The sequence below is a fragment of the Suricata suricatta genome, chromosome 5, assembly GCF_006229205.1.
Source record: "Suricata suricatta isolate VVHF042 chromosome 5, meerkat_22Aug2017_6uvM2_HiC, whole genome shotgun sequence".
NCBI lineage: Eukaryota > Metazoa > Chordata > Mammalia > Carnivora > Herpestidae > Suricata > Suricata suricatta.
In genome coordinates this window covers 46,387,758-46,399,805 of record NC_043704.1, presented here as the reverse complement: position 1 = coordinate 46,399,805, position 12,048 = coordinate 46,387,758, and the positions used below count along the sequence as shown (strand labels likewise).

At 39.7% G+C, this 12,048-nt stretch overlaps 1 protein-coding gene across 1 annotated transcript in view; it reads left to right on the top strand.

The window, feature by feature from the left end:
* The window catches only part of LOC115292634 (olfactory receptor 5K1-like), a 27,352-nt gene that overhangs the window by 14,532 nt on the left and 772 nt on the right, over positions 1-12,048 (top strand). The window lies entirely within an intron of this gene.

The window sequence follows — 12,048 nt, the reverse complement described above, 5'->3', positions numbered from 1 at the left end:
GCTAGTATCTAAAATCTACAAGGAACTCACCAAACTTCACACCCACAAAACAAATAATCCAGTGAAGAAATGGGCAGAAGACATGAACAGACCCTTCTCCAAAGAGGACATTCAGATGGCCTACAGGCACATGAAATGATGTTCAACATCACTCATCATCAGGGAAACACAAATCAAAACCACACTGAGATACCACCTCACGCCAGTCCAAGTGGCTAAAATGAACAAATCAAGAGTCTATAGATGCTGGCAAGGGTGTGGAGAGACGGGCACCCTCCTACACTGTTGCTGGGAATGTAAACTGGTGCATCCGCTCTGGAAAACAGTGTGGAGGTTCCTCAAAAAACTATCCATAGAACCCCCTTATGACCCAGCAATAGCACTGCTAGAGATTTACCCAAGAGATACAGAAATGCTGATTCATAGGAGCACATGTACCCCATAGCAGCAATGTCAATAATAGCCAAAACATGGAAAAAGCCTAAATGTCCATCACTTTATGTGTGGATCAAGAAGATGTGGTATATATATACAATGGGGTACTACATGGCAATGAGAAAGAATGAAATACGGCCATTTGTACGAAAGTAGATGGACCTTGAGGGTGTCATGCTTAGTGAACTTAAGTCAGGCAGAGAAGGACAGATACCATCTGTTTGCACTCATAGGTTTAACAGGAAAACAGGAGAAACCTAATGGAGGACTTGAAGGAGGGGAAGAGGGAAAGAGAGTTGGGGAGAGAGAGGGATGTAAAACTTGAGAGACTATTGAATGCTGAAAAAGAACTGAGGGTTGAAGGGGAAGGGGGAGGGGGGAAAAGAGGTGGTGGTGATGGAGGAGGGCACTTGTAGGGAAGAGCGCTGGGTGTTGTATGGAAACCAATTTGACAATAAACTAAAAAAAAAAGTCTAGGGATTAGGAGTCATGGGATTATGAATATTTAACGCCTTGGACCCGAGTGACATCATTTAAGCAAAGTGGGAAAGCAGAAGAGCAAAGGGTGATTGGGAAAGAGCCCTCTGGGACTTTCTGTTTTGATTAGAGCAGATTATCTAACATACAAAATGCCTGGTGGGAGTAAAATGCAGTGATAAATTAATTACAGGAAGTATCCTAAGAAAGATAAGGTCAAGGAGCTTGAATTTTATTTAGTAAGCCCGGAATAAATTTGTCAAGGGAGTGACTCCATCAGATATGAGTTTCAGAAAAACAATTGTGTGTGTGACTCATTGCTTTATTATGTATGTGACATTTTGTATGTTGACATGACAAGGATGAAAAATTAATTAACAAATGTTTGGGTGCCCCTTATGTACCATGTAAGATGAAAGCTGTGGAATGAAGATGACTCTAAAATTTTTATACATAAAAAATCAAATATAACAAAAAAGGTCCCAGTTAATGTGATGAATGTTGTTTTGCTTTTCTGGTCATATTTAGCTCATGATCAAAAGTTAGTAGTGCTTGTAACAATGCCAAGCATAGTGCTAATAAGCAATAGTAACTCACAACAGTATATGACTCAATTCCTGTTTGCTGTGACTTACAATTTACTCTACTGGGGAGGCAGTTATGTAAACAAATAATTAGAATGCAAAGTGATAGAATCTATAGTACGATCATACAGTCTGAACCCTGTCAGAACAGATGGGAGTGACTTAATATGCCTGGGGGTGTTAAAAAGGCATTCTGTAAGAAAACTGTCTCTTTCCAAACAAAATAATACTCTAGGTTGGCAGTAGAGATCAAATTTCCATGTGGAAGGAGCAAATCTCCACACCCCCAAATCTTTTTCCAGATTCTCATTTTCCCTCTGGAGAACCAGTCACCACTGCTACGAAGCTCTTGGGAGCCACAGGAAGACAGTACTCTCCCGTTGACTCTGGCCCAAACGATTCCCTGCAGCACAGAGATTAAGAGGGATCCGTTGTGTATGTCTTGACCAGACTTGGAGATAACCACTGGGGAACAAAGTATATTAATATACAGCTGGAAGAGCAGTTCTCAACAGTGTCTGCCACTGAGAGAGGAAGTTGGGAGACGATGTTGACACGCCTCTGGACTTCCTTCAGTAATGAACAATTGCCTGCTGGCTAGCTTTGACTCTCTTTTTTATTTTCTCACATTCAAGATATATTGTGACACAAAGAAGTGAGAAATGTATTACTTAGATGATCTGGAATTGACTCTAGTTATATTTTAAAAAGGTAAGTTTTATTATACTATGGTGCTTTATTTTTAGAAACATTAATTGTGATGCATCCCAACTGATTGTGACAGATCAGGGTGTTGAAATAGTCTGAAGCCTGCTGATCTTGATAATCAGGTTTACATGAGTGAGTTGCTCATTTTATGCATATGGTTCACTGTGGCAAGGCCTCCTTACCTATCTCCAGATCTACTTCTAAGAGGCAGATGCTGTCTTTTCCAAGTTACCTGGAAGTTCAGACATGGCTCAGCCCCAAGAGATCTACCTCTAAAAATGTGAGAGATGAAAGAGTGAGCTGACGTTCCACTCCTGGTTTCTGAATCTGAGGGCTTAACTCTTTTTCCTATGACTGACGCTGCATGGCCAGTTCTCCAGTGGAACTTCCAATCTTAACTACAAGGATATAGATATACCCTCAACTTGAGGATCATATTAAAATATCCTCCAGTTAAGGCTAGTGTCTCTATAAGAAACCCACATACACAACAAAAAGTGATAAGGGGTGTTTTATTATAGATTACTCAGAAGATGACATTTGACCCTGGCCTTGAAAAATATGTAGACATTTTTCTCAGCATTTTTCTCTCAGAGAAAAGTTGGAAAGGGAATGCTAAGCAAAGTATCAGAGGCATGAATGCTCATGGAGTATTGGAGGACTAGAAAGTAGCCCCAAATCTGGCTGCAGTATGGGTGTAACTAGAGAACTTGGTACTCATAATTATGTCATAGCAAATTACTTAATGGCTGATCTGATTTTGACATTCTCTGCCTAAATAAATATTGAATGAATCAGCTATGCATAATCAACTAATTGCTCAGAAAGTCTTAAGTTAGTACAAAACAGACAGGATCACTGAATTTGTTGTTGCCAAAGTCAGACTTCCTTAGACAGATGTAGGATTTGAAAAGTAGAAAGTGGTAGATTAAGCTGTGCTCAGTAGAGAAATCCCTAACTGAAGATATGGAGGAACTTGCCCTTCCTCCCTCCTTCTCTTTCTTCTTTCTTTCCTTCCTTCCTTCATATGTTAACACATTTATTTTGTATACTTATCTTCAAATATATTGTGTGTCTACTTTATGCCAGCTACAACGCTAGGCACTATGGTTAAACACTAAACAAAAGCAGATATGGTATCTGCCTCCCCTCTCCTTACAGAATTGGAAGAAGTTATGGGAGACAGATAATCACCTAAATTAATTATTAATTAATTACAACTTCACTATTGTAAAGGTAAGATTATTGGAAACCTATAGCATAATAGAGAAGCTTAGCCTAGTCTGAAAAGACAGTATAGTAGTTAACCCCATGGGCTTTAGAACAAGAGTGCCTAATTTTGAATCTTGGCTAAGAATTTTCTAACTGATCTCAGGAAAATTAGTTAATTTCTCTGTGAGTCAATTTGCACATCAAAAAATGGATTTTATAATGGATTATAGTCTGAAAATGAGGAATGAAAAGGCAGTTTTGAAAATTTAATGAATTATACTTAAAACAGTAGAAATCCCAGTGTATAGCAACTGCTCATTAAATGCTAAATATTGTCATCACTCATCACCACTATGGTCACCACTGTCATTATTACTTGTGGTAGGCGAGGGTGTGGGGGGAAGTGATAGAAAGATGTCCTTGAAGAAGTGATGAGTAATCTGAAATTTGGAAGCCAAACAGAATTTACTAGGAAAAGGTAAAGTGGGTGAGTTGTGAGGAAAACATACAAAGACTCGATTTCTGGAAGGAGCGTGATAATTTCGAGTTAGTGAGTGAAAGAGGGTCAGTGAGGCAGAGAGTTGGGGGGAAATGGTGCAAAAGAGGGTGGAGAGATGGGCAAGGGACACACATTACAAAACAGTAAAAAATATGAAACTAATTTTAATGGTGTATTTTATTTAACTCAAATGTAAAATATTATAATCTCAATAATCCATAGGGAGTTATTAATAAAGTATTTTACCTTATTTTTCTTCCAAGCCTTCAAAATCTGGTGTGATTTTCACATTTACAGCAGATCATAATTCAGACTGTATACATTTCAAGTACTTACTAGCTATGTGTTTAGGAGCTACTATTGGAAAGCAAAGCTCCAAAGTGGGGAAAGGGGAGGGAAAAAAAGAGGTGAGAGAGCTAAATGAAGAGGAGGAGAGATAGTGGAGTGTAATAAAAGCCAAGGAAATAAAATTTCTTAAAAAAAAAAAGTGTGGTCAAAAGATTCAACAGACTTCAGACTTTCCCACTGTAAAGGTTTTAGTTTTTCTTTTCTTTTCTTTTTTTTTTTCTCCCCCTACAGTTCTGCCCTATTTTGGAAAACCTTAATTGACCTCACTATCACCTCTTTCATTCTTGTCCCATTTCTCTCCATTTTTAGCACCACACTTTTCAGAAGCATTCTATACCTGCTGTTTTCATTAATTCTCTTAAATTACCTGCAACCCAGATTTCATTCCTCTCATTTTGTAAGGACTGCATTCCCCAATGACCTGTCCATCAAATCCAATTATCTTTCCAGAAACTTTGTTTTCTTTGACCTGTCTAAAATATTTGAAAATTTACCCATTCTATCATTCTTAACATTGTTTCCATCTCAACATAGGCATTTTTTGAAGTTCTATCTCTGACCCTTTCTTCTGTCTTAGAAATTAGTAACTCACAGCTGGATGCAGCTGACTTCCAGATCTTCATCTACAGCCCCGATCACTCCACAAGACTGATGTCTGTGGGATATTTCCATAATATCTAATCATGCCCCAAACTCGCCACGCTTGCAAGGGAAATTGCCTGCACCAAGAAAGATCTTTCCCTATTAACTCCCCCATGTTGTCACAGAACATAGAAGATGGGGGAAGAAAAGAATCCCTGAGGAAACAACATATAAGCTGAGGTCAGTCTCTTGGGATGGGCAGTGAGCAAGTCTAACGTGGTCCCTGCCCTCATGGAGCTTATCTCGTGGTGGGGAAAGACACACTTAACAAATCATTACAACTGTTCTAAGAGCTATGATAAAAAGTATATATAATAGAGGTATTACATTGGTCCAGGGGTAGAAGCTGGAAAATTTTCCCAGAGAAAACAGCACATAAGCTGAAGCCTTGACAGTATGTGAATTAACCAGATAATTGTGGAAGAAGTGAAACAAATGGCATTTATAACATAGATAGCATTTGTCGGCTCTGAGTTGGGAGTAGCCTAGTGTATTCTGGGAACTGAGAAACCAGAGCATCTGTAGTACAATAAATTAGTGTGGTAGTGGTGCTACATGAGGTTAGAATGGGGGTCCGGGGGCACATGTCACAGGGCCTCATAGTCCAGGGTCATGATACTCTAGTGTATCCTAAGAGCAACATGAAGACATTCAACACCCTCGGGTTCAAACATTCAGGAGCATCTATGACATTGACATTATTATCCTCGCTCCGCGTGTCCAAATTGTTGTCAAGTTGCCATTAAGTTCTAAGGATTCTTAAAACATTTCTCAATGGTACTCAGTACTATGTCCCATGATTCTCAGCTCATACATTTCAGATTCTGCACAAGGGGGCCACAACTGGAGATCAATAAGATTAATTTTAATCAAGTTATTTTTCCATAATTTGGCTGATTTGTAAACTTAACTTTTTGTACAACTCACTGTACATTCTGAGATGGTACTATCCATCAGATATCAACTGATTAGGTCCTGCAGCACTGTAAAGCAAGGTACTGCCTACAGCAAATAGGTCGTCAGAAGTGAACTCTAATGCCGAAAAATGTTTCAATTTTATCTCACAAATATGTAAGAGCGTTTGGTCACACCAGTGAACAGTTCTTTCAAGATGGAAACACTGTATAAAGAACCACCAGGAAAAGTTTTCCTTAATAGTGGATACTTTTATATTTTGATACATTTTGAAGCTTATTATACTAGTATAGTAATTTTGTCGTAATTCTTGCTGTCTTGTTAATGCTTTTGTGTCTTTTTGTTTTTTAGAGCATGCTGCTAAAATCATTTATGTCTATGTATGAATTGGTTCATTTTAATTTTAACTGGTTAGCTGAAGAGATTTGCATGAATTAATAATACCTAGTGAAATTTTTTGTAAGCCTGAATGTCCTCACCGGAGACTTTATTAAGAGATTGACCTTAGAGACTGGGGATTGTGTAAGTTCCGTAACTGAAAATGGGTTTTGTTTTGTTTTGAAACAATGCACAATGGACATTATTAGGGAATATATAGGGATTTCTAGTAAAGGAACATTACTGTGAAAGAATGAGTTTGTACTGAGGCAGTCCTCTGGGCCAGAGACATCATTAGCAAGACTTAGGGCTGAGTTTATTTTCCAAAGATCGCACTTTGATTGTATGAAATAAAGAATGCTAGGAAGTCTCTCCTGAAGGCTGATGACTGACCTTTTTATTAAAGAAAATGACAACAATCCAGTGTCAGGGAAATCACACTAGTAGCCTGACCCCAGTCTATATCAAAGGTTTCTTTCATAAAGGACCTCTACACTTTTCAGCTTTAAACTGATAACGGCTTCTCTAAGGAAGAACCTAGAAGTGGTTTTGGCCTGAATTTCTCCTAGTGCCATCAAGCCACAATAATTTTATCGACAAATAATCCTGCCCTCCTCCTGAAAATGTGAGAGCTTCCAACTACAAAAGCACTCAGCAAGAGCAATAACAGTTCAGTGGCACCTAGGTGGCTCATTTGGTACAGCGTGTGACTCTTGATCTCAGGGCTGTAAATTCAAGCCCCACAACGGGTGTAGAGATTACTTATAAATAGAATCCTAAAAATAAAAACAGTTCTATTCTCTCCTTTGCTCTTCTACCTAGTCTCTCTTCCACTTACAGAAGTGTGTGTGGCTATTCTTGGGCTCATTATAGCCGACCACTCAACCTTATCACTCACTATCTAGGTTCCCTCTAGAGGATGGATGGGCCTGAAATCAAAGCACTTTCAGAGAAAGTAAAGGGGGATGACTACCATTGGCCACTTCAAGCCCTCAATGCTTCCGCCAAAGAGGCTGGCTCCTCTTTTAATGAATGAGCAATACACTCATTTCATCATATTGACTCAAGCTGGCTTTCAAACCGGAGGATCAGGTGCTCAGTCAAGCCATCCTGACTTGGCCAGATATGTCCATTTGACAGTGCCCTGGAAACATTAAATACAAGTAGCTTCATAAACAGAAAAGAGTGCCAATATTCTCTAGTTCTTTATGTATTTACATTTATCAAAATGAAAAGGTTTTTATTATGAAAGTATTACTTTTATTCTTGCTGAGAAAGAATGAAACAAAGACAAAAATCAGAAATTATAAAAGAAAATTAAAATGAAAAAATACATACATGTTGGTTACCTAAAACAACTACTAATATCACATATGTATATCTTTTCAAAATTATTTTCCATATTCATTTAAGAAGGTAGAATCATATTGGAAAGAGTGTTTTAACTTAACAATATTAAAAAAAAAAAACTCTGCTTCTAGCCATGAGGGTGTTTCTACAACACAATTAACTTCTTGGGATGAGAAACACCTGGGTACCCAGGTGCTAGGAACCCCTTCTCTCTGAATGTAAGCAGTCTGGCCCACCCCACCTATCAAGCAAACCTCCATCCATGCTAAAGACTCCAGCATCGCCCCGGTCAGAGTCCCACTGCTGAAACTCCTCCTCCCTGGGGGGCTGGGAGGTGTCAGGGACCAGGCTCCCAGCCCCAAGGCTGTGCAGGGGCGTGACTGCCCGAGACCAGCCTGCGGGAGTGCACTACGCATGCGCCCGACGGCAAGTCTTCGTATTTCCTTCCAGGAGCCCGAAGGCCAGCGGTCAGCAACGTGGGCTTCTGGCCTGGCCCGGGGGCCTCGCTCTGAGGTCTGCCACGGTCCAGGCTCACAGCATCTTCAGTGCTTCATTCCATGGCATATCCTTGGGGCCCGTTGTTCCTCCCTGTAGCGGCGAGCCAAGAATTCCTCTCAGGAGACCACGGTGCCTCTTCCGGGAGACTTTCCCCTGAAGAACCACTGCCTCAGGTACATACGTAATGGATTGGGATCATTGTTTGTTTCCAGTTTTATTGAGATATAATTGGCATATACCACTGTAAGTTTAAGCTGCACATGATTATTTAATACATGTATATATTTGTGAAATGATTATGACCGTATGTTAGTGAACACCCTCATCACCTCACCTAATTACCCTTCTTATGTGTGTGGTGAGAACTTTTAAAATGTACTCTCTGGGGCTCCTGGGTGGCTCAGTCCGTTCAGCGTAGTAGTAGGACTCTTGATTTAGGCTCAGGCCGTGATCTCACAGTTCGTGCTGAGAGCATGGAGCCTTCTTGAGATTTTCTCTCTTCTTTTCTCTCTGCCCCTCCTCCGTTCACACACTCCTTCTCTCAATATAAGTAACATTATAAAAAAAATTTACCCTCTTCCCAACTTTCAGATATATTGTCAACTGAGTGAAGAGGCAGAGTTGAATTTAGAGATACAATTTAGAGAGCACAGATTCAGGTAGCAACCCAAACTGTGTCCCCCACCTAGGGAACAAAGTCAGCGGTTTTTAAAGACAAAAAGGAATGCTTCTATGTGTTGTTTACAAAGAGTTTTGATTGGTGTTCGTGGCAGAAAACTAATCTTGGCTAAATTGGTTGCTAAGCTCATTGCGCAGCAAATCTCTCACAGTAGTAAATTGCAGCCTGAGTTCTTGGAATATTTACTGTTTGGCTTAGTTCACACAGTTCATGGTTCATCCAGCAAAGACGTGCATAAGGCCCCCGTTCCTTACTGGCCTTCCCGCTCCATTTTAGAACCCCTTGAGTTGAGTTACTCCAATTCATTTTGTAACCAAATTAGTTCATTTCTTGGTGAGTTATAGATAGAGATCACACCAAGTGTATGTTTAGGAAGCTTGTGCTCCTCCCTTGATGGAGATTTTAACATTATAATGAGGTCGAGGTAACTGTTGACACGCCATGGTCTATCCAGGCAGGCGTGATTCAGTGGTCAAGCTAAAACCTAGCCTAGGTGGCTGGAGCTCTTTTTGTGGTTTTGCCTCTATAATAAGGTTAACTTTCCTGTGAAAAAGAAGTCGGGAGTGGGGGGAGCAGTGTTCGGTAGAGCTCTTGCTTGTGACAGTTTTAACCTCATTCACCCTATAGGACATGGTTTCAATTTCACTTTACACTTTCCCTCCTTCCCATCTAGATATTTTCCTGAAATCAGTGGCAATCATCTATAGATTTACTCAGAGGGTAATGTCCCAAGTTAGGGTGGGGGGCAGTTTTTAATCTTTGATTATTGTTTCAAGGAATCACTGTCATTTAGGGTCAGGGCACATTTGAGCAGCAAGGAAGCAATCAGGAAATGGTTCTTAGACAGTTTCCTCATCTGAGGGCTTTATTAAGCCACATGGAGGCTCAAACGAATCATCCTGTGGGAGTAACCATAATCAGGCACTCAGATTTTAGGTAGAGATTTTAGGTGGGACTTTGTTAGCAAGGTAGTGAGTGTAAGAAGAGCAATTAGCATAATATTTTGAAAGTCTCATGGACATTACACATTAATCTAGGAAATTGGTAGGAATGCTGGATTATTAAGTATCTAGGGGCTCAATAAGCTATTAGTGTGATGGAGCAGATCTAAGGAAGTAAAAATTTCATATCAGTTGTAGGCAAGTTAGCAAGGTCAGTACAATTTTAACAAGATGAATCTAACATACAAAAATGGAGTAATTTCTGGCAACTCTTTTCACGCTTCCCCCTTTGCTCATAATTCCCTGGAGGAAAAAAAAATCAATAGGGTAATATTAGTATCTTGAGGCCAGGGTGGATTAATTCCACTCTAGTTTTGCTGGCCCATAAAACCTATCCTGATGAAAAGCATCAACATGGCAATCTGTGCAAACATAACTGCATAGTTGGGTGAGTTACAGCGGAGGTTCCAATTGTTTAGCAAGCATGTGGCTAACAACATGCATGTTATTAAGAAAAATAATAATAAACCAGTTTGTGCTATTGTTAACCATAATCCTATTCCTGATGGTAACCAGCTAAAGAGATTAAAATGATCTCCAAATTCTGGCAAGTGTCCTACCAGCTAATAGGATGGGATTATCCTTTGAAGGTTTTAGTTCTTGTGTTGTTCTGCTTGATTAATTAACATAAAACAACATCCTTCTAATAGGGCAAGTGTCTCCTTGTTGGGCTGTTAAGATATTAAGTACCCTTCTATTTTGTAGGATAGTTTCAACCAGGCTACCAACTTGAGTTTGTTGATACCCAGATGCTTGAACAGAGGCTTTGAAGGTGGTGTCCACTAGACTATGGATAGGTTATGTATTGCCTTTTTCAAGTCTGTTACTCCAATCCAGGGAAAGAATGCTCATGCAAAGGCATGACCAAAGTCCTTTCTGTCTACAATTGCTTTGTACCAGTCCAAAATTACAACCTTCCCAGCTTTGCCAAGTTCTTTTTAATTGGTATGAGAAGGATGGCAGGTTTGATACATGAGTAGCGGAACAGTTCTCTAATGTTGGCATCAGTGGTAACAGCAAGAATCCGACAACACTCCTTCCTATTAATGGGAAGAGTTGAGTAAATATTGGTACCACATAAACAAACACACAAAAAAATCCAGAACCTTCTAGGGATGAGGCATAAATGGGGTCCTTTTGCTATCTTTTATCAGTTTCAAAGGCAGAAATTTCATGATCAAAATGTAATCATCTGGGTCGCCTGGGTGGCTCAGTTGGTTAAGCATCCGGCTTCAGCTCAGGTCATGATCTCATGGTTTGTGGTTCGAGCCCCGTGTCGGGCTCTGTGCTGACAGATAGCTCAGAGCCTGGAGCCTGTCTTTGGATTCTGTGTCTCCTTCTGTCTCTAACCCTCCCCTGCTCGTACTCTCTCTCTCTGACGCTCAAAAATAAATAAAATACTTAAGAAAAATTTTTAAAAATGTATTTCATTTACACAGAGTACATAATAACTGATTTATGGAATTTCATCAGTGATTTTAAGAGCATCTTATGTTTCTATATACTGGAAACAATAAATGAGTTTGGTTATTGTGAGTCAGCTTCATGTTAAGGTATGGGAAGCTTCTGGGATGAAGATAGGAAGAATTAACTTTTTACCATTTTCCAGATGTTCCTGATCAATGTCCCACATGGTCCTGGTAAAAGGGATATTGCTTCCCAATACCCAGTTCCATTATAGATCTCATTTCTCCACCACAAGGATACATTACAAAGCAGCAATTTGTAGTTGTGTAGACTCCAATGTAAGGTGAATTCATGGTCATCTGAATCATGTAAGAGTGCGTAGTTACAAATATTCAGCAAAAGATCACCTAATGTTTTACCTGTGCCATTTATATTTTCAAAACATAAGGAATGAGTATAGTCAAGGCCCATATCTGAGTTAAAAGTATTCCCTGATGAGCAGGGGAATGCAACAGAAGGTATTTGTATTTGCAGCCTATTTTCCAGATGGAAGTTGGTGAATATTTTCCAAGACACAAAAATAGAATCCTACATTATCTGTTAAGTTTTCAAACCCTCTAGGGATAAAGGCCAAGCTATTAATTCAGGCACATCCTAAGTATGGTTTATTCTGGCACAAATCCAACAGTTAGAAAGCCTGAATCAGAAAGTCAGAATCAGAACGTTTTTGCAGGGTAAGAGGAAAAGGATGTGATAAGACTTGACCATCAGCAACGAGGGTCCAAAGAAAAAGGAAAATATTAGTCCAGGGGCTAGAATTATTCCTAAACACAGAGGCCATTGTAAGGAGAACTTAGAGAAAGATGGTTGGCTAGGTTGGATACTATATGAGTTCCAAGCAGGCTAGAGCAATCA